The 26,495-nt window shown below is 47.4% G+C and overlaps 1 protein-coding gene across 4 annotated transcripts in view; it reads left to right on the forward strand.

The window, feature by feature from the left end:
- The window catches only part of bcas3 (BCAS3 microtubule associated cell migration factor), a 488,455-nt gene that overhangs the window by 287,982 nt on the left and 173,978 nt on the right, over positions 1-26,495 (forward strand). The window lies entirely within an intron of this gene.

Here is a 26,495-nt window from a genome sequence, read left to right on the forward strand (position 1 = left end):
GCGTAGCTTGTTATTTTCAATGGCCCTTTTGTGTGTGGTAATTTAGAAGCGACAGCTTGATTTCCCCTGAGGCCGTGTGTGCGTTTGTGTGTGTTTGTGTGTGTGTGCATGTGCATGCGCCCCTCTCTGATAGATCACTCGTCATGTGGCAGCCGTCTGTCCAGAGCGTCTCTGCTCACATGCTGGTTGGCTGCAGCGTTTCACGTTGGGCTGCACACACTGACAGCTGCCTGCTGCAGTCGGTAATCAAACCTGCAGCGCTGACCCTTGCAGCCTGTGGGCACACTGCTCACTGCCTCCAACAGGTCAAAACTTTTGACCTCTACGGCCCAGAAGCTCGGGTTCCTGGGGTGCTCTGTTGCTCCTAGAGTGATCCTGTAAAGCCCTGCGACATGCACGGTGTGGCCATTAGGCTCGCAAACTCGAAACATGGAGCCCTGCCTTACGCACAACATACTGATGTCTGTACACAGAGACAGTGAGGCGTGTCCATGTGTGGCACGGGGACCAGTCTGCAGGGTCCAGCTGTGAAGTGAGGAAGGTAGCGGGGCTCGCTCACACCCGGCACAGTGGAAAGGCTTTAGGAAGAGGGTGAGCTGGGAGCGTGGTGCATACGTGTGTCCACGTGTGTGCTTGTCAGAAATCAGATTAGCCAAGACCCGCAGCCCTTTGTGGGAACATTAAACCAAGATATTATGGCAGAGACGCGGGCATTTTGAGGAATGTCAAGGCATTCTGCAAAGAAAACAGACCCTCGACCCAAACTCGCTTCAAACTAGTGTCCAAAACAAAAGTGCTCTGCAATTTGGACATCACTTCATATTACTTCCAACTAGCCTCACCTAAACCCCAGATGTGTATCCCTACCACACACACACGCACACACACACACACACACACACACACACACACACACACACACACACACACACACACACACACACACACACACACACACACCACACACACACACACACTGAGTTGTAACTCTAGCTGTGTTGGTCTGTAAGCATGCCTGCAAGCCCAAGCCCCTGTACCTGTTAACATGTGTTCGATGAAGAAGGTCTTGGCTCTGGTTTGAGAGACCCGTGCTGCTCTGATAGTTGATTAGACTTCAGCCGTGTTGAATTAAAGACTACATTAGCTTCACAGGTCCTCGCACCTCTGTCTGCCAGCCAAGACAGCGTTCGCTTCCACACAGGAAACAGGTGCTACGATGTTCTTCAGTCTTCAGGAGATGCTAAACACACAATCAAGACAGTTAGCTACATATGATCTTACACACGGTGTCTTGCTTGTTTCCAGTAATAAGATTAAAATATGCAACTTATTCATAAAACATCCTTCATACGTTCTGCTGACAAAGGAATCAAGAATGCTTGTTTTTCTTGAATTGATTGGATCATTGATGAGCATCTTTGACAGTCTGGCCTTGTCCTTGCACACCATCATGTTCATCATTTATCATGAAGAACAATGAATATTAGTATGGATTTTACTACATAATGAAGGAAGTTTAATGTCACTGCAGGAGTTTTATTGTAATTATTTTAATCAGTGTAGATGTGACAGGAGGGAGATGATGCAACACACAGTAAGTGGGTTTGCTGTGTGGAAGCGAGACGGCCCGTGCTGGCAGCTGGCCAGACGGTGGACCTGACTTAGATGTACTGTAGAACTGAACTGTTCACCGAAAACAAACCTTCATTTAGACCCAATCTTCTAAATGATGAACCAAACTGGAGTCATGGGTCCCAGCATTGGCAGAGGGAGCCAAGTTAAGAGGAGAAAAACTGATCATCACTCACCGTTACTCAGGGTCATGACCACTTCCCTTCAAGGGAAACGATCACGATTTTCAACTATATATATATATATATATATATATATATATATATATATATATATATATATATATATATATATATATATATATGTATGTATATGTATGTATATGTATATACTAGCAGTGATAATAGTAATACTAAGCAATATTCTGTGCATATCTGAAACACTGCCTGAAAGCTGTGAAGGTCCTCCAGTGACATCACTGGTGGACAGTACATAGTATATCGCCATCTTTATCTGCAGCACGGTGGCCCAGTGGTTACACTGATGCCCCACAGCAAGAAGGTCCTGGATTCGAACCTCAGGCCATCCCAGGTCCTTTCTGTGTGGAGTTTGCATGTCCTCCCGGTGTCTGTGTGGGTTTCCTCCGGGTGGTCCGGTTTCCTCCCACCATCAAAAAGACGTGTGTGTTAGGGTTAATACTCCTGTCTGTGCCCCTGAGCAAGGCAATGGAAAGAAGAACTGGAGTTGGTCCCTGGGTGCTGCAGCTGCCCACTGCTCCTATACAATAGGAAGGGTTAATGCAGAGAACATATTCATTGTAACTGTGCAATGACAAAATAAAGTGGCTTTCTCGGGCATTCAGGTGGCGTAGCGGTCTATTCCATTGTCTACCAACAAGGGGATCGCTGGTTCGAATCCTCGTGTTGCCTCCGGCTTGGTCGGGCGTCCCCACAGACACAATTGGCCGTGTCTGCGGGTGGGAAGCCGGATGTGGGTATGTGTCCTGATTGCTACACTAGCGCCTCCTCTGGTCAGTCAGGGGGGAGGGAGAACTGGGGGGAATAGCATGATCCTCCCATGCGCTACATCAGCGTTTCTCCAACCTCTCCTGGAGGATCACTTGTCCTGCATGTTTTAGATCTCTCCCTGCTCCAACACAGCTGATTCAAATGATCAACTCGTTATGAGCTCCCGAAGCTGCCTAATAACAAAACTGATCATTTAAATCAGCTGTGTTTGGAGCAGGGAGAGATCTAAAACATGCAGGACAAGTGGTCCTCCAGGAGAGGTTTGAGAAACGCTGCGCTACATCCCCCTGGTGAAACTCCTCACTGTCAGGTGAAAAGAAGCAGCTGGGAACTCCACGTGTATCGGGGGAGGCATGTGGTAGTCCGCAGCCCTCCCCAGACAGCTCGGAAGAGTGGGGTAATTGGCCAAGTAAAATTGGGGAGAAAAGGGAGGGAGGGGGGATCCAAAAAATAAAAACAAATAAATAATGTGGCTTTCTCCTTCTTCCTTTCTTTCCATGTTAAGCTACAACAGCTGTATGTAGCGTTGTTCTTTCCATGTTCTTGTAAAATGTGGCCTCTGTCATACAGCCTAGCAAAGGTAGTGGGAAACCAGATAGATGGATGGATGGATGGATGGATGGATGGATGGATGGATGGATAGATATTTTCAGAAGGATTCATTCACTGACAGTGACTAGCTTGACCCCCCACCCCCCCACCCCGCAGAAGCAGTGATACGTGTCCCGACGTGAGCGGAGTAATTAAAGCCGTTGTAAATGTATCCAAATCAATCCTGCTAATTAGCCGTCACTTTTTTCCAGGTGCGAACATTTTAGGGTTTAAGCGTATTAAGGTTGTGCTGTGGTATGGCAGCCTTCCCCCTCTCTTTAATGAGCAGACCTGGAAATCACTATAATTAAAGAAATCCAAGTTGGTAATTGTTTCAAGTGATGTAATTACAAAGTAATATCATTAGCCACTTTATGTACCAAGTGATACTAGCTAACCAAGTAAATTATGTTACTTCTCTGTCGCACTACCTTTTAAATTTGTTTCTCATTTTATCCGTTGTTGAGCGGCGAGAAGTTTGTAATACGTTCCGGTTTTAACACTCTTTACTTTCTCGTGAGACATGGGAAAGTTAGCATTTATAGATCGGGTTTAGATAGAGAAATCCTATAGAACGATGACTGCCTGCTCACACGCTCACATGTTAGTGTTAGCTCAGTGAATCAGCCTGTAAACAGACACCTATGAGCAGCTGGGCACTTGGCTGCAGCACAGCGCCTCCACACACGCACACACACACACACACACACACACAGGGACCAGTGGACCCCCCCCCCCCCCACACACTCACACTCTCTCTCACACACACACTCGCACACATACACAAACACACACACTCAGCCATGTCCTCTGCACAACAACTACAACACTACTCTCAGACACAAACATCCATAAACACACAGATGGACTCATCAGCACGCACACACACACACACACAGACACACACATTCTCCTCAGCTCCCACAGGAGACAGACTGTGCCGTGTTTACTGCCTTTCCGGAAACCTTTGCAGGAAGGGAGCGAGAGACAAGCACCTATCTCTCTTTCTCCCCTCTCCTCTAAACTTTGTTTTTGGGACATCTCCACGTCAACTTTTTGGTTAGTTTATTTCTCCAGAACAACAACGCAGCAGCAGGATTTATCTAAATTGGGGGGTGATACACAGGACAGATTTTCTGATGAAAACTCCGGTCGGAATACTGGGAAGAATGTAAACTGAAAACGGAGCACAACCGATAACAAATATAGACGTGCTAGCTGTGAACCGCACACACTGCACATGTTTTCTTTCAGACAGACACAAAGGAGTCACACTGGCGCTGCAGCAAGGACAACACTCAAGCCTGCGAATGTAATGGCCTCTGACGCTCCTCTTCCCTCGCCCTCGCCATGAAGGGCGGCCTTGTCCCGCTCCTGCTGCAGTGCGAGAGTCGCTGCTTATGTCGCGCATGCAGTATACTGCATTGGCTACTTGTGTACCTTTTAGTTAAATCATAGGGGACGTGGTATGGAGAAGAGCGCCCGCTGTGCACGTTAGTCAAGTTGCAGCTCAGTGGCAGTACAGGGAAGAGTTTTGGAAGTGTTCAGCACTGTGGCGTTGTTTACTCGTTGTGTTCAGGTGCGGGGAAACTTCTAGGCCAGTGTTTCTCAACCCAGTCCTCAAGGAACCCCTATCCTGCAGATTTTCATTGTAACCCTGCATAGGTAGCCCTGCTTGTACTTACTCGACCAATCATCTCGCAGCAATTAATTATGCAAGGTGTGCAACATCTGACAAAATGCATTGCTGATTGGTTGAATAACGACAAACATGGAACCTAGTCAGGGTCGCAAAGAAAAAATGCAGGATAGGGGTTCCTTGAGGACTGGGTTGAGAAACACTGTTCTAGGCGTTGGTAGTTCTGACGCGTGTAAAGCCTTTCAATCAGTGATATTCCTCACCGTGCATGTGCACATATCTCATAAATGCTTGCAGTAACACACTGCTTAACAAGCACACACACACACACACACACACACACACACACACACACACACACACACACTCACTGTCTACATACCCTTCCCCTGTCCAGTCCAACAGCTGGATGTGAGGACATAAATCAGCTCTGTCCCATCCCTCCCTCAGTCTCAAATTATTGATGTTTGAGAAACTGTTAATGTCTTGCATGTGGTTTGTACGTCTTTCTCTCCCTCCCTCTCGGTCTCGGTCTCCCTGTCGTCTGCCTTTCATCGTCGCTGAACAAAGTCTGCCTTTCTCATGACATCCGACATGCTCTTCTCAAACCTGAAAGTCACTTTCCCCAGAAGCACACTGCAAATGACACCCTCACCTCCATCCACACTGTGCTCCACGCGCCACACTGTGCTCCACACTCCACTCTGTGCTCCACACTCCACTCTGTGCTCCACACTCCACACCGTACACCACTCTGCGGTCCACACTCCACACTGTACTCAACACTCCACACTGCTCCACACTCCACGCTGTGCTCCACACTCCACCACACTCCACTCTGTGCTCCACACTCCACACCGTACACCACTCTGTGCTCCACACTCCACCACACTCCACTCTGTGCTCCACACTCCACACCGTACACCACTCTGCGGTCCACACTCCACACTGTACTCAACACTCCACACTGCTCCACACTCCACGCTGTGCTCCACACTCCACCACACTCCACTCTGTGCTCCACACTCCACACCGTACACCACTCTGTGCTCCACACTCCACCACACTCCACTCTGTGCTCCACACTCCACACCGTACATCACTCTGCGCTCCACACTCCACACTGTATCCCACACTCCACACTGTATTCCACACTCCACACTGCTCCACACTCCACACTGTGCTCCACACTCCAGACTGTGCTCCACACTCCACCACACTCCACTCTGTGCTCCACACTCCACCACACTCCACTCTGTGCTCCACACTCCACCACACTCCACTCTGTGCTCCACACTCCACACCGTACACCACTCTGCGCTCCACACTCCACACTGTATTCCACACTCCACACTGCTCCACACGCCACACTGTGGTCCACACTCCAAACTGTGCGCCACACTCCACACTCCACACTGTGCGCCAGACCTCCACACTCCACACTGCTCCACACTCCACTCTGTGCTCCACACTGTTCCATATGCCACACTGCTCCACACTCCACACTATGCTCCACACTCCACACTGCTCCACACTCCACACTGTGCTCTACACTCCACACTATGCTCCACACTCCATACTGTTCCACACTCCATTCTGTGCTCCACACTGCTCCACACTCGACACTGCTCCACACTCCACTCTGTGCTCCACACTCCACTATGTGCTCCACACTCCATACTGTGCTCCACACTGCTCTGCACTCCACTCTGTGCTCCACACTCCACTCAAGATCAAGCCCCTATGTTAGAGGTTTATCCCCTTGATGAAAACACACAATGGTGCTTTGATGGAGCACAATAAGATGAATACTAGGATGTTGAGACCTGGTTGAAGCTTTGGTTTCAGAAATAGCAGCCATGGAAACTAATTAGATGTTATTGTTACAATTCACCACAAGGTCGTTTAAAACACAATATGGCAAAATGCACACTAAAGATAGCATCTTCCCAAAAACAGCCAGCTGTCACATGCTCCCCATATTTAATAGAGTAGCTGCCTAATGCAGTTTCTTCATACATTATTGCAAGGATTAGGCTGCTATCTGTACTGCTAAAGCCTGGTATAGATAGGCTGAAGTAGAAACGTAAAATGTATTGTCTTGCAAATATATTTGTTTCTTGTTCCTCTGACAAAAAATGTTGTGAGTGAGAAATTGACTCGTTCTTATCACATATTAACAGTAATATGTTCTGCTATGTGAACATAACCCACACAGACTTCGACTAATCCAAGCATTGGCCATGGCTGTGAGTAGAAAGTGGTAGCCTGGGGATGTAGTTTTACTGCATCAAAGATCTAACCAAGGTCAAGCATTCAAGTGTTTGTGAAATATCTGAGCTTTGCCAAGCTCAGAGATTATGACATGAACATTTCATCATGCTTGAATAAATTTTGATTGGAGTCAAAATAGCAGCAGCACCTTGAAATGTGTTGTAAAGTGACTCCTCGTATTGGAGTACCTTCCCATCTGTTTCAGTGGTTTAGTTTTGACATATCCACACAACACTTTGTCTTGTTGACCGTTGTCTAACTTCCAAAAAGAGCATTTTTACACATTGTTACACAACGGATACACAAAAGCTCCTCACAGCACTACACCCCAGGCGCGCAGGAGAGTAAATATTTAGAGGGCCACGGGTGAACCTGGGCGTGTTGCAGAGCAAGAAGGCCCTTCGGCTCCTCGCTCTCCCACACTGGGATACAGAGATTGACAGGGAGAGAATACTGGCCCCCACACATGGCTAGCACGCGGATGTAAACACCGACTAACTGTCCCAGTTCGAGGTCCAGAGGAAACATGCACACAAACACACAGCCGCTCTACACGAAATGTATACTTTCTAAACACATGTTTTATGAGTAACTTTTTGCTCAGTGATAACACAAACACTCGAACTGTCACAAGTTGTAAGCTATCACACTGACACGGTCCACACAGAACACACACACACACACTCCATCAGGATCATACTGTATTCAACAGTATGTAAGAAATCACTCCATCACTTCATTCAGATGAAGTCTGCAGACTGTTTATCATCGCTTGAGAGATGCAGGCCAGTGTATTATGCTAACAGTCAAATCAGTAAAATCCCTTAACGTGTTTAGTAAAGATGGCAGAAAGATACATAGAAGACAGATTATGTTGGAAGGCTTGCTAGCCCCTGTATTCACCACACACAGGCGTAACGAGTCAGTGCCGGGCCCCGATGCAAGATGGTCAAAATGAGAGAAGTGAAAGCACGCAGCTTTAAAATGACCGGCAGCTGAGAAATGCACTGCACTGTCGACACCAGATGAAATGATCACTAGGAGACCGCTGTGCTATAGAAGAGGAGTCATAATAGAAGAAAGAAAGAAAGCCACTTTATTTTGTCATTTTATTCTTACAACGAATTGTATTTGTACAATGAATGTGTTCTCTGTGAGGCAACAGTGCTAATCACTGGACCACCATGCCGCCAATTAAGACATAATCAGTGACAGCACTGAATTATAAATGTAATACAGGGAGTCCCCGGGGGTACAAACGCCCGTACTTACGAACCGACCTCCGTAAAGCCTACTATTTTAAAAAATCGAGTTCCACACAATGCTCCTTCTAACGAACAGATGGACTACTTTCCCCGACGCTCAAATCACTGCGCGTTTTAGGCAGTTCGTCGGCCCGAGGGAGATAACGCCGCTCCGTCATCGCTATTTTGAACATTGTTGTGTGCGTTGGGTTTTGACTTAAATTTTGCACGTGTTTACCCTCGTAGTCATGGCTTCAAGGCATAAAACTGATGCAAGTGATGGAGATGCGTTGAAGAAAAGGAAAATGATCGCGATTGAAACAAAAGTGGAAATAATAGTGTTCAGAGAGGTGAAACGCTCTTGTAATTTTTTCACTTACCCGATGAGGTGGGGAGGCAAGAGGGCTCTCGTTTCTGGCATCAAACGGGCGGCCTCCACTGGTCGCCACCCACTCCAGGGACAGTGGCAGGTGGGGAGTTTGAAATGTAAGACATTTTTCTTTGAAGTTTTTTAAACCTATACACACATTCTGGCTCTCAACTGTAGATACTGTACTGTAGTTACATATATTATTACTGCATTATTATATTTATGATGTTTTAGGTAAAATATATACTGTATACTAAGACAAACATTTGACTAATTGACGCTAGATATGAACTGTACGTAACTGTTCCTACTTACAAATTTGACTTACGAACAGACTGAAAAACGGAACTCCTTCGTTAACCCGGGGGCTACCCGGAGACTACCAGGGGGCTACCCGGAGACTACCCGGGGGCTACCAGGGGGCTACCCGGAGACTACCTGGGGGCTACCCGAGGACTTTATGCAGTTTTTCAGGCCATAGCCAAAATGGCATGTGTAAGTTCAGGTAGTATGAAGTGTTTTGAGTGCGGGGAGAGGACGTGGGACACAAGTGCTTCACTTGGCCGCATAGAAAGCAGGAAGTGAAGGATGCAGACGTCGCTGACCAGGCGGCCGAAGCTGGGTAGTAGCGGGGGGGGGGTAGCCGCCGATGGCTGCAGGGAAACAAGTAAAACCCAACAAAATGTAAACCTGGAGTCTCCTAGACTCCATAGTAATTTGAAGAAAGATAAAATGGCCGTAGACGATGCAGTAACTGTATCAGAGGAACCCAGTGTGGGTGGAGTTAGTGGCGCAGCTGCAGCCGAGCCCAGGCAGGAGATGCAGCATGTCAGAGAGGAGGCAGCGTAGACCCCCTCAAGTGACAGGCCAGAACAAGTGAAGAGCCACATTTACAAGCTTTCCTCACTTTCTCCAGGTTACTGTCACAGTTGGATTTAATGGACGCGTGGAGAATAAAGAGGCAAACAGCAGACAGTACACAAGGGTAAAGGTTCGAGGGAACAGGGTGAGTGCTGCAGGGCCAGACAGTACACATGGGTAAAGGTTCGAGGGAACGGGGTGAGTGCTGCAGGGCCCGACAGGCTGTACACCACCAGACACCTTAACACCAGGTCAGTCAGGAGCAGCAGGTTTCCAGGTGGTTTTACAGATCACCACTTGGTGAATGTTGTATTATAGCTGAACATCAACAAAAAAAAAAAAAATCTTCCTGGCGTTTTAGCGTGTGATGACTACAGGATGGGTCTTTTTGTAAAAATTAATTGGAATTATTTTGGGTAATTTGGAGACAAAAAAAGAAAAGCAGTTTGACGCTTTAAGTTAATTAACACAAAGTTGTTGCCATAGAAGTTTGCATTCCTGCACCGGTTTGTATGTGAAGCCTACTTAAAACTACATTTCAAATAAATTGCTTTAGAGTAAATTAAGATTTAATGCATTTTTGTATATTTGTTGGTCTTTTGATAAGAAGTGCCGTGTGGTTTACAACAGCCTCATGTGACCTTACACATACAAGCAATGACATTCAAGAAAAAACTGCTTTGGTATCGGTATCGGTCGGTATCTGTTTGGCCGATATCGGAATTGGATCGGAACCAAAAATAAGTGGATGGTGCATCTCTGCGCTGTGGTGGGACTGTTGTTTCCAGATTTTGTTGCCTCCATTCTGCAAAGTGACACCTGCAGTTTAGTTGTGCTTTCTATGTAGGACAGAAGACCAACTTCTTGTTGTGGGCCTGCAAATGCAAACGTGCATAACGCTGTCTGTCTGTCTGTCTGTCTGTCTGTCTGTCTGTCTGTCTGTCTGTCTGTCTCTCTCTCTCTCTCTCTCTCTCTCTCTCACACACACACACACACACACACACACACACACTTTATGTTGGTGCATTTCCGTGAACCATGGCTGTGGAGAGAAAGTGCATAAGGAGCACTGGGACGGCAGAGGTGGAGTGGTTCTTGCTCCAGGGCCAGGGTCAACTTCCCATGGAGGTGTAAGAGATAAAGAAAGGGGGGTTGCTGAGAAAGGTGCAAGGCAACGTGAGGGGATGAGAGTCTGAGCCCAGCTTAGACATCCTCTTTTCACTGGCTCCTGCCATCCCCACTGGCTCTGATATACTTCATAGCCGTAACACACAAAATCCCACCCCCCCACCCACCCCAACCCCCCATTCTCTCTGAGCTGTGTTTTTAAAGAAGCAAGACACTTTGTACTGTCGGCACTTGTAAAAGCTTCTTTCCCTTTTCCTCTCATTCTCTCTGGCTTTGGCTGCGTGAAAGGCACAGGCTGTTTAACAACACCACAGGTCGGTATGGGTCACGGCATCGTAAAGCCTAGTTGTCAGTGCTCTGAACAGTACTTGTGTATGGAAAGTCATGCCACCAACTCTTTTGAGGTTATCCTGAGAACACTAGCTGCGAACATCTCGGTGACGAAGCTGTCTGTATTACTGGCAGAACTGCATGCTATGTGGCCGCAGACAGTGCTTTGTTGTTCTGGCCTGAGATTAATACTGCTTGTGTGCAGTTTTTGTGTGGGTTTTAATTAGCAGGCTGTACCAAGATTTGTACTTTGATACTATCATGACGCTCTACGTCGATCAGCAAAAACATTAAAACCACCTGCCTAATATTGGCTAGGTCCCCCTCGTGCCATCAAAACACCTCTGACCCATCGAGACATGGACTCCACAAGACCTCTGAAGGTGTCCTCTGGTATCTGGCACCAAGACGTTAGCAGCAGATCCTTTAAGTCCTGTAAGTTGCGAGGCGGGGCCTCCATGGATTGGACTTTGTTTTTTCCAGCCAATCCCACAGATGCTCGATCATCGGACTGAGAGCACCTTGAACTCTTTGTCATGTTCCTCAAACCGTTCCTGAACAATTTTTGCAGTGTGACAAGGTGCATTATCCCGCTGAAATAGGCCATCAGGGAATACCGTTGTCATGAAGAGTTGTACCTGGTTTGCAATGCCAGGACCCAAGGTTTCCCAGCAGAACATTGCCCAGAGCATCACACTGCCACCGCCGGCTTGCCTTCTTCCCATAGTGCATCCTGGGGCCATCTCTTCCACAGGTAAATGATGCACACATACCCGGTCGTCCACATGATGTAAAAGAAAACATGGTTCATCAGACCAGGCCACCTTCTTCCATTGCTCCATGACCCAGTTCTGATGCTCACGTGTCCACCGTAGATGTTTTCAGCAGTGGACAGGGGTCATCATGGGCACTCTGACCAGTCTGTGGCTACACAGCTCTGTACACAGCAAGCTGTGATGCACTGTGTGTCCTGACACCTGTCTATCATAGCCAGCATTAACTTTTTCAGCAGTTTGAGCTACAGTAGCTCTTCTGTGGGATCGGACCAGACGGGATAGCCTTCGCTCCCCAGACACATCAGTGAGCCTTGGGCACCCATGACCCTGTTGCCGGTTCACTGGTTGTCCTTTCTTGGGCCACTTTTGGCAGGTCACTGCATACCAGGAACATCCCACAAGACCTGCTGTTTTGGAGATGCTCTGACCCAGTCGTCTTGCCATCACAATTTGGCCCATGTCAAAGTTGCTCAGATCCTTACACTTGCCCTTTTTTTCCTGCTTCCAGCACAACATTCCCACCCCTTGACAGGTGCCATTGTAATGAGATAATGTTATTCATTGACCTGTCTGTGGTTTTAATGTTTTGGCTGATCGGTGCATGAACTGATTATTGTTTTTATTTTATTTTATTTTATTTTTTTGGTGAATATTTTGAATTGTGGCATGATGTAACTGATCAGTTTTCACCCTCCCCAATCCTCCTCACCGTGCTATGATTTCCCACTAGCTTTTATTTTGATTTGGCTTTTTTTATTTTATTTTTCTTTTGACAAAAATAGAACTGACACACCAAAGGACAACAGACAGGGTCATCATATGATCTGAGATTTTAGATGAGTGCCATACAATTTGGTCTCTCATGACCTGGACCAGTTCACTGCTATTACAATGTGTCAGCTTTGAGACAACCCCACACAGCTCACTAGTCTCTGTCTCTGTCTGTCTGTCTGTCTGTCTGTCTGTCTGTCTGTCTGTCTGTCTGTCTCTCTCTCTCTCTCTCTCTCTCTCTCTCTCTCTCTCTCTCTCTCTCTCTCTCTCTCTCTCTCTCTCTCTCTCTCTCTGTCTCACTCTCACTCACTCACTCACTCACTCACACACACATACACACACACTCCCCAGTTTTTCGTGTGTGTCCTTTAACACTTGTGCCAAGGGACTGTCCATTCCATACTGACACCCTGTCATTATTTTTATCAAATGCAATTTTCTGCCATTATCGAGACGATTGTGTTTTGTCGACTGCCCTTTACTGTTGGGGCAGTCCTCTCCCCATCAGCCCATCCTAAAAAAAAAAAAAAAGACAGACGCACAAACAAAACGAACACCCTGGTCAACGGTTTAAAGTCTAGGGATCAGGCGGCTGTGTGGGCCAGAGGGCGATCACACAGAAAATACACACTGTACCGTCCATAGTTCAACTCCTCCTCCTCTCTGACAGATTTAATATGTGGGGAAGGCAGGGGGAATCTGATTTAAAAACTGAAAGAGCTTTGTGTTTAGCTGACATCCCAGGGTCCTGTGCAAATTTATGTTTTAGAATGTGTGTTTGTGTGGCTTGAAAGCCATTACTCAATGCTTTGTTTTTAGCCGGGGGAGGTGGGGAGGGTAAAAGGGGTGAATCCATTGCACTGTTGTGGGACCAGGTGGCAAAGTGGCGGCTTATGTGTCAAGCGACACAAGCGAAAGATGTGTCGACCTCCTCCTCCTGCCCCATTATGTATGCCCTGCTGCAAAATATGATTTCAGATCAGTGCCGAGAAGGCGGGGTGGTGGTGAGATGAATGGGCCCCTGTCTCTCTTGTCTAGTGAAGTAATCAGCAGGCTTAGACCCCCAGGACGGGCGAACAAGACAGGGATAAAGACTGTTAGTGTTCTGAAGATGTGACCGCTACACCACCACTTCTTTTGCCTTGTGGGCGCTAGCAAAGAATTCACAGACCTGTCATCTGCCAGACATTAACCCCACCATCACCCCCACCCCCTTTTCTTGGTCTTTCATACACACATACGCTCATAGACACACACACACACACACACACACACCCCTATTTCTCCTCGAGCCATCCTCAAACTTCCTTCCTGTAACTTCGGGTGACCCTTCCCCAGCCCAGACACACAATAACCTAGTGAATCCCTCTGCAGCCCCTGCCTAGTGTGATAAGATTTAGCCAGTGTCTTAGGACCTTATGAGTAGCCTGCAGGTATGTTAGGACTCTGAGTGCAAGAGAGGAAAATGGGATGGACTTACGTGAGGCTGCGAGTGCAGATTATGTCCTCTGACAACAACACAATATAAGCATCACACACAAACGGGTACGGTGTGTATGGGTACTTACAAAACATGAAATGTTTACCTTTTGTGTATGTGTGTGCTTGAGTAAATCGGGAGATGAGGTGGACCGCAATACCAACGCAGAGTTTCCCACCGCTTCGCGTTCTCAGGCGCCATGGGGAGAAGGGAGCAAGGCTGCCATCCCCTGACGCGAGATACAAATATCGAAGAGGACAAGACATTAACATTTCACCGGCACCTTTCCTTCTCTCTGCTTTTTTTTTTCTCTCACCCTTATCTTCTCGCTTTTTCGAAAAGACTTTGCCTTTCCCCAGTGTCATTATGGCGCTCTCAGAGTGCTGGGGAAGTGCCAAGAGCCTGGGGCACATCCAGGTAGTGGAGGCAGAGGAAGCGATGGAGAGAGCATGAAAGCTAGGTAAAGAGTGGTGTCTCTGCGGTAGAAAATGTGCGGCCTTCACACGGGAGAACAGCCTCAGGCAACCTGCTCATCCCCACGCACTCTCCTCTCTGGCAGCTTTTAAACACACTCTTTCTCTCCGTCTTTCTCCCTCGCTCTTTCACGCTCTGCTTTTACCCTGTACTGTTGGATAGCTGTGCTTGCTTGTATCGAGAAATTGTAAATAAGAAGTTCCCAGGTGGAGTCAGAGGAAGTTTTACGTGGCCCTTAAATGAAAGCCTAGTCGACTTTTTTTTATTTATTTATTTATTTATTTATTTTTGGGGGGGGTTGAGTTTTTTCGGGGGGGAGGATTTTCCCCCCCTTTTTCTCCCCAATTGTACTTGGCCAATTACCCCACTCTTCTGAGCCGTCCCGGTCACTGCTGCACCCCCTCTGTCGATCCGGGGAGGGCTGCAGACTACCACATGCCTTCTCCGATACATGTGGAGTCGCCAGCCGCTTCTTTTCACCTGACAGTGAGGCGTTTCCCCACGGGGACGTAGCACGTGGGAGGATCACGCTATTCCCCCCAGTTCCCCCTCCCCCCCTGAACAGGCACCCCGACTGACCAGAGGAGGCACTAGTGCACTGAACAGGACACACACCCACATCCGGCTTCCTACCCGCAGACAAGGCCAATTGTGTCTAGGGATGCCCGACCAAGCCGGAGGTAGCACAGGGATTCAAACCAGTGATCCCCGTTTTGGTAGGCAATGGAATAGACCACTACGCTACCTGGACGCCCCCGCTCTATTAAGATTTTTAATGAGAGACTGGGTAGATTACCTCAGTAATATGCCTATTAATATTCCTATAGCTGCTGCCATCACCTGTTTACCGGACTCATGGTATTGGAATGTAGAGAGCATATACAGGACACGGAAGCGGGGCAGGCTAAGCTAACTGCTAGCCCATGCAGACCATCAGTTCCGACAGTCATACTGGCGTTCACTCTCTTGTACAGTGATTATATATATATGTGTGTGTGTGTGTGTGTGTGTGTGTGTGTGTGTGTGTGTGTGTGTGTGTGTGTGTGTGTGTTGGATATAGTATGTATTTTTGTAGGGTTTTTTTTCTTTCCTAGTTTGGATATATGTGTTCTTGTAGTTAGGGTGTGTCTTTGTCTTTGTGTTGCACTGCTGTGGGCTGGGGGAAACGATATTTTGCTTCATGTCATGTGCGCAGGTGCATGAAATGAAATGACAAATCGATGTTCCTGATTCCTGGTATGTCAAACACCCTCTTGGAAAGTGTATTCTGTGGTTGAAGCAAGGGATCGGTTCAAATAAGTCTCCTTAAAATCCTATCGCATGAATTGAAACAAATGTAGATGCTGTTGCCCTGTTCTTTAGTTACCCTGCCCAGCAAAAACCCCCAAGATGGCCCTCGACCCCACTGCTGAACAAGACAGGACAGAGAAGACATAACCTCAGCCTAAGCGTTATTGTTTTTCTATGCCATGTTCTTGGCTCTGTGTGTTTTCAGTATTTGGAAGTCCAGTGTGATTCTCAGGCCTCCATAATAGGAGCACTGAGAGCGTGTAGGAGGGCCAAGCTATGCCAAATGTTCCACATCCATTGAGCTGCCTGTTTTAAATGGTAATGAATGGCGGTCAGAGAAACAGCGTCCTGTATCAAAGGGCTGAACTAACATGTCTTTCTCACGGAGCCAGAGAAGTGGCCCTTTGTAATGTTGGACGCCTGTGCTTATTGACTCCAAGCATCTTGCAAAATATGCCCCATTGTTTGAGAATGGCAACTCAGTTTACTACTCTAAATCAGTGGCATTCCTGAAATCATCAGGCGCCCCCCCAACCCCCCCACCCCCGTCCTCAAGCTTCTCGTCTAGTTCAGGTCCTTCAGTTTTATACTGATTCAGTGCCACAGAACAGAGCAGTTCCTGCTTCTCACCTGCGAGCGTTTTTTTTGTGTTCAAACCCAAAGATGGCCCCGAAGAGCAAACATAGGCTGTAACACGAAGTGCTCAAAGTTCTTAAGTGACGTAGCTCATCTCCTTCTGAAACCAGTATCCTAAAGCTGCAGAGAGAGGTCAAGCCTCACTCTCTGCTTTCCCATGTTCCACAAGAGAAATGGTGGCAGTGAAAATAGTACCTGGGGGGAGACGGCGGTTCAGTCCATTTTAACAGCCGTCCCCACTACCCTTACACAGTGTTGGTAGTGTTGGAATGTTTTTCATCAGAAGGAGGCTGTTTACTAGACTCCAAACCCTGAGCGCTTGTGTGTTTGAGTGAGAGAGAGAGAAGCAAAGCTCAGGAAAGTATTTAATTATGGGTATCTGAAAGCTGCGGGGCCCCAAAACTCTGGGATGTATTATGACATGCCTTTGGAAAAACAAAAACCCTTACAGCCGGATACTATTTTTACCACTTAAGTTAGGTCCCAATTGTACACCATAAAAGCTGTGTTCTCTCCCCCCTGCATGTCCTTGTTATCCAAAGCACTAGGTTGTTAGTCTACTTAAAACCCAAAATGCCAGGCAGGTGTCCCTTGAGAGCATATACGCCAGCAATCTTTGTCCTACATGAGCTGAACACGACAACTGTCAGACAATGTGGAGACGCCTTTGAGTGAACAGCTATTCCTTTGAATGTTTCCTGGTGTTACCAGAGTTGTACAATACCCATAGCTTGGCAACTGCACTCTTTTCCTAATTTAGAGGTCACTACATATATGCCCGGTCTCTCTGAAAATGCAGGCTGAGTCACATCACTACTTCTTGTGCTAACAACTCAAATGATGAAGTCAGCACCTCTCAACATCTTGCTCCTTAATGGAGTCTTCACTCCCTTTGTCCTTAAACATCCATTTCCATTAATTATTCAGAAGGAGAAAGGAAAACCGTTTGAGTGGGTAACACTGATCCAGTGTGCTCAACTAGTCTATGCAGTGTAAGTAATAAAATACTGCACACTCAGACAACACAATAAAAGAGATGGAGACAGAGGAGACGCTTGTTAAAAATGTAAGTAGACGGAAGTGGCCCAACGACGACGAGAGAAGAAGGTGGCAGCTTGGGAGTCAAAAGGCGCAGAGACAACATCTTAGTGTCTGGGTTAATAAGCGAAACAGGCCAATAACATCTGGTGTTTCTGCGTGTCCGCACAGTCCTTGGAGGGCGTCTGTCTAAGTGGAGGTTGAGTAGATGTGATGCACCCACAGCCCGGCGGAGTGATGCTAATTAGAATTAGCGCCCATTGCGCGGTAGTGACACAAGACATTCCATGGCTAGCATTTCCAGACTCCACTCCCCGTTCTGTCAAAGTCTACCTAGTGTTTTCTTCCTGCCCCTTAGGCTCAGGAAGGATACAGGGCACAGGACATAAAAGCTAAATAACAGAAACCAAGAAATAAAAAAGAAATAGCCAGAGGAAATCTTGGTGAAAGGAGGAGTTTTTTTTTTTTCCTGAAGTGGAAAGACGATGGAGGGAGGGACCTGTCATTGTGTGATGGAACCAGTGCCTAGGCTGGAAAAGGTCACCGTGCACTTTTGAACTTTCACTCTGAAAAAGGCTGGCTTTAGGGAGTGGAGGTTTTGCAATCCATAAGAACTCCCGCGAAGATGAGTCCACTCTTGCTGTGATGCAAGTGTCAATTAGATCTTCAATGACAAGAGTCCGTTGCACCCTGAGCTTGATGAACCGACATATCAACCGCGGCCATGTGAAGAGAGTGGGGATGTGATATTTCGAGGGTTTTTTTTGGGTTTTAATCATTTTTTTTATTTTAGTGGGGGGCTTTTTCTAAGGTATTAGATCCATGAACTGGGAGTGCTGTATTGAATATTTTATCGACTGTCTGCTTGCCCCATGCTGACCTGCCTGACATGCTAAGTTCCCAGCTCGCTGGAGACGCCACGTCGGTTCGTATCAGCCCAGCCGCCCGTGAGGCTCCCCTTGCATTTCCTGTGAATAAACTCCCACACAGTGGGGGAGGAAGACGGGCCAGGGCACAGGGGCACGAGGGCTGAGCCGAGAAGAAAAAAATGCACGCGTGTGTGCACACTCACCCTCCAGCACAAAACCCCTACACACACACACACACACACACATATGTAGTTTTTTGAAAATGCAACATGGTAACACACCCTTGGTCACAGCATTAACTCCCTAGGTCAAAGTCTGATGAGTTCACTGAAAGCAGCCACTGAATTGAAACATACACAAACTTCTATTTTAATTGCAGCTTCACTGTCCATTTTCGTCCACTTTACCTCCAATTTATATTCCGTCCCAAGATGGCCATCCTGTTTCTGATATTGGTTATGACTATAATTTTCATGGACCACTTGTAATTGTGGTCGTCTTGTCAGAAGAGGTTAAAAATATTGAAATAATTTCTGGTGTTTTACAAGAGGTGGGAGTAACATCAATATGCTATTGCACAACAATAAGAGGTTGATGAGAGTGAACCCAGTCTAATTTGCTCAGGGAGCTATGTTCTGATGGTGTGGCTGCACCCCTCCACCATCCTTCTGTCTCTTGCTCATTACTAGCAGTGGGGCTTCCTAATGTGTTAAAACTCAGTGGGGTGGAAACATCAGCCAACAGACTCCAGTCCCCCAACGGTTTTTACTTATTCATGCTAACGCTGGCCTCTCCCCAGGACAGTGTGCTGCTGACCCAGGAGGACAGCAGGGCTTAGAACATTGACCCTGCATCAGGGTCACTCAGCATTTTGGGCCAATGAATCGACAAATGAAACAGTCAGTTGTGGATTGTGTCTGTGCTTTTGTCTGTCGATGCAAATGGTCTGTTTTTAAGCCCCCATATCACACTCTCTGGCCTCGTTCTCTTTCTTCCTTTGTGCCCCTCCTCTGTTAATCTAGATTTTCTGCTCTTACATCACCATTGTTTGGTTTTCCTAATGACTGTCCAGACTGATGAAGAGCTCACCTTTGAGACAAGGCCATGATCCTCTCACCCTCAATCCAATAAATCTGTTTCTTCTTAGGAAATGTTCCGTTTCTTGTGCCTTTCATGCGTAGAGGCCTACCTCATTCTGTCTGTCACCTTTTCCTTACAAATGCTTTTTCTTTCTCTAAATTACTGTTTCACTGCATCTGTACTGCGTTCCCTTCGCTTACCGTACTGCTCACCATTAGAGTCTTTGGAGAACATTTGCAGAAACCCCTTAAACGTGTTTGTTTGGCTTGCTGTCATGTTTATTTACGAAACAGCCTGACCACTGGGGACTGGCTAAATGTTTTAGAGTTGTCTTTCAAAGGCACACAACTTTAACAGAGTCACAGGGTTGGCCGCAATTTGTCCTTAAACATGCAGCATCTCAGCCCGTGTCATGTGGCTCTGCATGCTGCCTCCTCTTGGCCACAAGATGGTCGTGACAGTGTTGTGACGGGCAAGTTGTCTGCACTTTGGTTTGGGGAAAGCCTGACAATCACATATTACTGTCGAGAGCGTCCCCGCTCCACATACCACTACAGAATGAGAACAGTAAAATGGGGTTGAGGGATTTTTTTTTTCCTTTTCATCATCTGGAGATAGTCCAGATAGTTGACATCAACGCTAGAACAAGCAAGGCAGTCATTTTGATGGTTTTGGGTTTTCAAAGTTTAATAACTTTGTGAGAAAAAAAGATACAGACCTGCCGCTCCATGAATGCTCCTAGAATTGCATGTATTTGCATTAAAATGACTTTTAGATCAATTGTACACAAAAAAAGTTATGATGAAGGCATCTGGGTAACAACACGGGGATCACCGGTTCGAATCTCTATGTTACCTCCGGTTTGGTCAGGCGCCCCTACAGACACAATTGGCTGTGTCTGCAGGTGGGAAGCCGGTTGTGGGTATGTGTCCTGGTTGCTGCACAAATGCCTCCTCTGGTCACTCAGGGCACCTGTTCGGGGGGAGGGGGGAAATGGGGGGAATAGCGTGATCCTTCCATGCGCTACGTCCCCCTGGTGAAACTCCTCACTGTCAGGTGAAAAGAAGCAGCTGGCGACACCACATGTATCGGAGGAGGCATGTGGTAGTCTGCAGCCCTCCCCGGATCGACAGAGGGGGTGGAGCAGTGACCGGGACGGCTCAGAAGAGTGGGGTAATTGGCCAGTTGAAATTGGGGAGAAAAAGGAACCCCCCCCCCCCAAAAAAATAAGTTAGGATAAGATATACCTACAACAACCATGCGCGGTCAAAAAGACGGTGTGTAATTTGCGTGTGATTGTGCGCGTCATGTCACTATGATGTGTGTTGGTCGCATCATTTCCTTCGTGAAGTTCATGGCTCTGTCCTAGAAACACACTAGCATTCTCCAGGGCAGAGTAATAGTCTAAACTAGATTTTTGATTATTTCCAACATGTCTGGTCACAGACGCCGTTACAGATGCACCATGACTACCACCGAGGCATTGCGGTATTTACAGGCGTTGGACAGCGGCCATTTTAAATTGTTTGAAAAATAGTATTACTACTACTACTACTATTACTTTTGGCTGCTCCCTTTAGGGGACGCCACAGCTGATCATCCGTTTCCATTTCTTCCTGTCCTCTGCATCTTTCTCTGTCACACCAGCCACCTGCATGTCCTCCCTCACCACATCCATGAACCTCCTCTTTGGCCTTCCTCTTTTCCTCTACCCTGGCAGCTCCATATTCAGCATCCTTCTCCCAATATACCCAGCATCTCTCCTACACATGTCCAAACCATCTCAATCTTGCCTCTCTTGGTTTGTCTCCAAACCGTCCAACCTGAGCTGTCCCTTTAATATACTCGTTCCTAATCCTGTCCTTCTTCATCGCACAATGAAAGATATTTTTTAAATAGTATTAAAAGCTATTGAAATTTAAATATTGGTGTCAGTTAGTTTCTTAACAGACATACTAACATATGCAATGCATTAAAATCTGAATTGGGTATTTATCTTGACAGAATATAGAGTTTAAAACCCGGCAGTCATTTTGACCGCCCATGGTTGTTCTAGGTAGGAGTGAAATCCCGGTCTTCCTGTGTAGCATGATAGCTATGTGGCATGATAGCTATGTAGCATGATAGCTATTTAACATGATAGCTATGTAGCATGATAGCTCTGTAGCATGATAGCTATTTAACATGATAGCTATTTAACATGATAGCTATGTAGCATGATAGCTATGTAGCATGATAGCGATACAGTAGGTTTGTAGGATGTGAGATGTTTGCACCTGGTTTGTTATTTAAGTTTTTAAGTGTCTCGCGGTGGGAGATTACAGAGAGACAGCAGGAAAGGAAGGATACGCAGAAGAGGTGCAGAGCTCCATTAGAAACCACCGCCGTTAGCGTGCGTGGCAGGCTTTTGCACCACTGCTGGAGTTTTGAGTCTTCACTCATCCAGGGACGATTGACGGAGCACATGTAATGTTTTTTTTAGTCTCCATTGAGCTGCACACATTCACGCCTGGGAGCAGCTGACATACAACAGCTCTTAGATTATTGGTAAACCACATCCCCTCCTGGAAGCTTGTATGGGATTTTACTAAAGACTATAAGGTCACGTGACCACTTCTCCAACCTCTAGGCTATCATTAAAATAAATGTAAATGGTGTCTTGTTAACTTTCAATGAGAAAGTGGTCTCTGTGTAGTATCTAGTAGCTCACCCTGTGAGAGGTTGGATGGATCTATGTCCCAATTACCTTGAAGGGATAATTAAAGTTTCATCTCTCCACTCTGACACTGGCTTTGCCAGCTAGGGGGGGCACTACCTCACTCTCACACTGCCTCGCTCTCTCTGTCTCCTTGGCCTTATCCTCTGCCGCTGTTTTACCCTGGCTATGCCACACTGCATAGCCCAACGCACCCGTTCCCAAGTCCCTCCAGGTCAGCGGTGTCACCTTCACTGCCGCTGCATCAGAGGACCACCCCCACATTGGGACCTCCTGCCCGATACAGATCTTAACATTGTGGCGTGAACACAGTGGCCTCTTGTGTTTTGACTTTCTGTCCATGACATATCTTCTCAGCAGCCTGACGTCAGTGTGTTGCGGGCGAGGTGAAGTTGTGTAAGTTTGTTGTTGAACGCGGTAGCGTGTGTATTTACTCTGTGATTGGTTCCGGGTCTCCTGGTCTGTGGTGACGCTTACAGCAGGACTTCCTGTTCTGTAAGCTCTTAACACCCAGCCCCCTTTGGACACATACATTTTTATACACTCACACATCCTGAGACAACAAGACAGCACAAACACCATTCGCCACTCAAGAGGTGTCCCCCCCCCCCCAACACCCCCAAACCACCACCCGCCCTACCAATGTGTTAGAAAGCCATTAAAAGCCAGTCCCTTAAAACTGTTAGCCACACTGCCCATATAGCTTCTCCTCTCAGGGCCGTATTAAATAAATAAAGCCGCTGGTCCTCTCTGTGTGCATAACACGGCCTGCACCATGAGGAGGAAGACACACACACACACACACACACACACACACACACACACACACACATACACTGAGAGGGTCACTAATACACCATGCTAAAACGCTCCAAATGTGATTCAGCCGCAGGTCACAACTTCAACTATGTGTGTCTTTGTGTGTGTCTGTGTGTGTTTATGTGTCTATGTTTGTGTCTGTGTGTTTCTCTGTGTGCGTGCGTGCGTGTGTGTGTGTGTGTGTGTGTGTGTGCTCTAAATGTAAGAGTGTAAAAGAGGATGGCTTTTAAAGGGTTTTTAAAAGGTTTCCAGGAGTGAATGTCGGGCGGCAGTAGAAAGCGTTAACGGTAAGATACTTTCTCTTCTCCCACATCGCTCTCTCTCTCTCTCTCTCTCTCTCTCTCTCTCTCTCTCTCTCTCTCTCTCTCTCTCTCTCTCTCTCTCTCTCTCTCTCTCTCTCTCTCTCTCTCTCTCTCTGTCTCTCTCCCATGAAAGTTTGATGGTGGAATTAGGTTGTTGACTCATCTCGCACCTCTGTGGTCATAGTATTGACAGGCGCTGGTGAACAGCTGGAAGGCAGATAGCATCTTAGCAGCCCCACAGCCTCTCTCACCTCCAGTCTCCTTCCTCCCTCTCCCTGTCTCTCTCGCTCACTCTCTCTCCCTCTCTCTCTCTCTCGCTCTCTCTCTCTCTCTCTCTCTCTCTCTCTCTCTCTCTCTCTCTCTCTCTCTCTCTCTCTCTCTCTCTCTCTCTCTCTCTCTCTCTCTCTCTCTCTCTCTCTCCCTCTCCCTCCTCTGCCGCAGCACAGGTCGACAACATCAGAAGTGTTTTAACAGGGCTTTAATGGCCTCAGCCCCAAACTTCACCCCCCAACTACACACACACACACACACACACACATACATACACACACACACACACACACACACACTGCGGGTTAGAAATAGCTTGTCTGTTGGAAAAAAATGAGCGGGAAAAAAAAAGAGTGAGCTAGTTGTGCTGATGGAGGATGACGTGCCCTCTTTTTCTCGCCCTCTCCTCCTATCTTCCTCCTGCCCACTCCCTCATGTGACTGGCTCCCTGTCTTTCTTCCTGCTCTCCTTCGTACTGCTCCACCTCTCTTAACACACATTCTTGCAGGCTTTGTGTGTCAGATTGTGAGCCACCGCTTCTTTTTTTTCCATATCTTCCATCTGGCGTTGTCCTCCACCTCGCTCGCCAACACGCTCTCTCCATCCGTGAGCTTTCCTGCCAGAAGAGTGTTTGTGTTGTCCCGTCCTGAGCTTGATTATACTTTAGTCCCTTTTAATGCACATTGTTCCCACTTGGTCTCTAACATGTGAACTAAATGGTGGACGTAAATGTCTGACGTGGACGTGGTCTTTTTCAGAGTGATGGAATAAGGACTCTTTTCGTTTCTCTTCCCTCCTGAGCCGGCGTTTTGTTTTGTCTTTCTTTCGCACTCCTTCCCTCTTCCCCTGCTTGTCTGCCTTATTTACGACCACTTCAGCACGCCGGCGGTAAGGCCAGCGTGTGACAGGGACTGTGATGACTGCTCTACGTGCTAGCATGCTGCGCTCATTAGCCTGCTTTAGCACAGGCACCCAATGAGACAGCTTGTTGACATACAATATATTGTGCACACACACGCACACACACACGCACACACACACACACACACACACACACACACACACACACACACACACACACACACACACACACACATATACATGCAGACCAGAGTTAGGACCCAGAGTCTGGCTCCAGCTAGACGCCTCACCCCCCCCACCTCCTCCACCCCCCCACCCCCACCCCCACACCACCTCCTTAAAGCTGGGCTTGAGTGTTAGTATATGTGAGTGTTTGTGTCAGAACAAGCTACCCAAATGGCTCATCTGACGCCGCCCCCGCCCCATTCCCCCCTTTTGCCCCATGTTTCTCTATCACATCCACAGACGTGGTCATATGACACACACCTCCCCACCGGTTCACCCTGACCCCAAGTCCCTCAAACACACACACACACACATGAATGCAGAGCAATTCTCAGTTTATACACTTAATTCTCCATCACACGTTGGTGCACACATATTCCTGGAAACCTCTGTGGACACAAACACACACACACACAAGCACACACATGTCATCTTTTTGGAACACAAAACGCCTATTGTGTTTTTGAAACAACAACCAACAGCAGGAATTTACCGTCTAGTGAAACTGCTTCTCACAAATGCAGGAGATCTTACTCCCCCAGCCCTTCCTCACATCAACAACTCACCCACACACTCGCAGACAAAGCCAAACACATGGACACTCATGCACCCCATAATAGAGTAAGCAGTCCTAATGCACATTAGACTGGCTAGTTAGTGCTAATAGGCCTAATTGGTTCTATCGCTTTGGCTCTGGATGGCTGTCACATGCTGGCCATCCCCACAAGGACAACAGTTTGTCTCATTCCCTGGCCCACGCTGCCGGATGGGACATATCAGCTCCAATTTAGCTCCTCGCTGCCTTTAAGAAAATTCATCAGGCCCTTGTTAGGAGAGAAAGCAATGTGTTCAGCAGGCCAGGTCAGATGGGAAAGAAGCCGCCACTCTCACGGCCCAGGGTACACTGGTCCTGTGTGCTTGTCTCCGAGACTGAGAGTGAGAATTGAAGGTTTAATTCTTGTTTTTGTGTTAGCCATGCAGCTCCGGGTATGTGTGTGTGGACGGCTGTAAATATCCACTGTTCCCGTCCCGTTGTAAATCTTGTGATGTAGTATGTCTCTGCTGTGGCCATGCGTATCAGTTTTATCGGCGTGTCACAGAGAGGAGCCTTTCTGACCGGAGCAGACGGGGTGAGCGGTAACGGCTTTGGCTGCAGCTCCAGCAGCCTGTCTGCTGATGTAAGGAAAGCGTAAAGTCTGCCTGAGCAACATTTTCTCTCCCTCTCCTTCCCTCTCTCTCTGTCTTATCTCCCGCTTGCTATCACATTCCTGCCTTTGATCAACGCCAGGGGCTTCTGTGTTTGGAGCTTGTGTTTGCGTGTGAGTCTTGAGATTTTTCCGCATGTGTGTGTTTGTGTGTGTGCACGCGTGTGTGTGCATGTGTGTGTGTTTGTGTGTGTGTGTGCATACCAGATTGGCCATGCTTTGATCTCCCATGCAGTGTTATCTTTGACCTGAAGAGCAGTGTATGACAGTGGGCCAGTGTAAAAGCAGCAGGACCTATAACAGCTGCAACTGGAGCCAGCCACTCAAGCCTTCAACTGATAAGACCGTGGAGTCTCTGAGACCGCATGAAGCTCACAGGCCAGTGAGTTTACTGCCACACAGACATTACAGTGATAGGCCTCACTTCAAGTGACTAACAATCACTAAGACCCACAAAGTTACTCATTAATGGCTGCCCTTGGATTGGACCTACTTTTTTTTGAGGGAAGAAAAGGGTACTGATTCTCTTGAGTGTTTACTGAGCAGCAGTAGTCAGCCCCTCCGCTTTTCTCAGCTCCACCATTGCTGAATTCATTTCAAATAAAATACCAATTTGATTCATGATGCCGCATCGTTTGCCATTTCA

The sequence above is a fragment of the Lampris incognitus genome, chromosome 7, assembly GCF_029633865.1.
Source record: "Lampris incognitus isolate fLamInc1 chromosome 7, fLamInc1.hap2, whole genome shotgun sequence".
NCBI classification, from domain to species: Eukaryota; Metazoa; Chordata; class Actinopteri; order Lampriformes; family Lampridae; genus Lampris; species Lampris incognitus.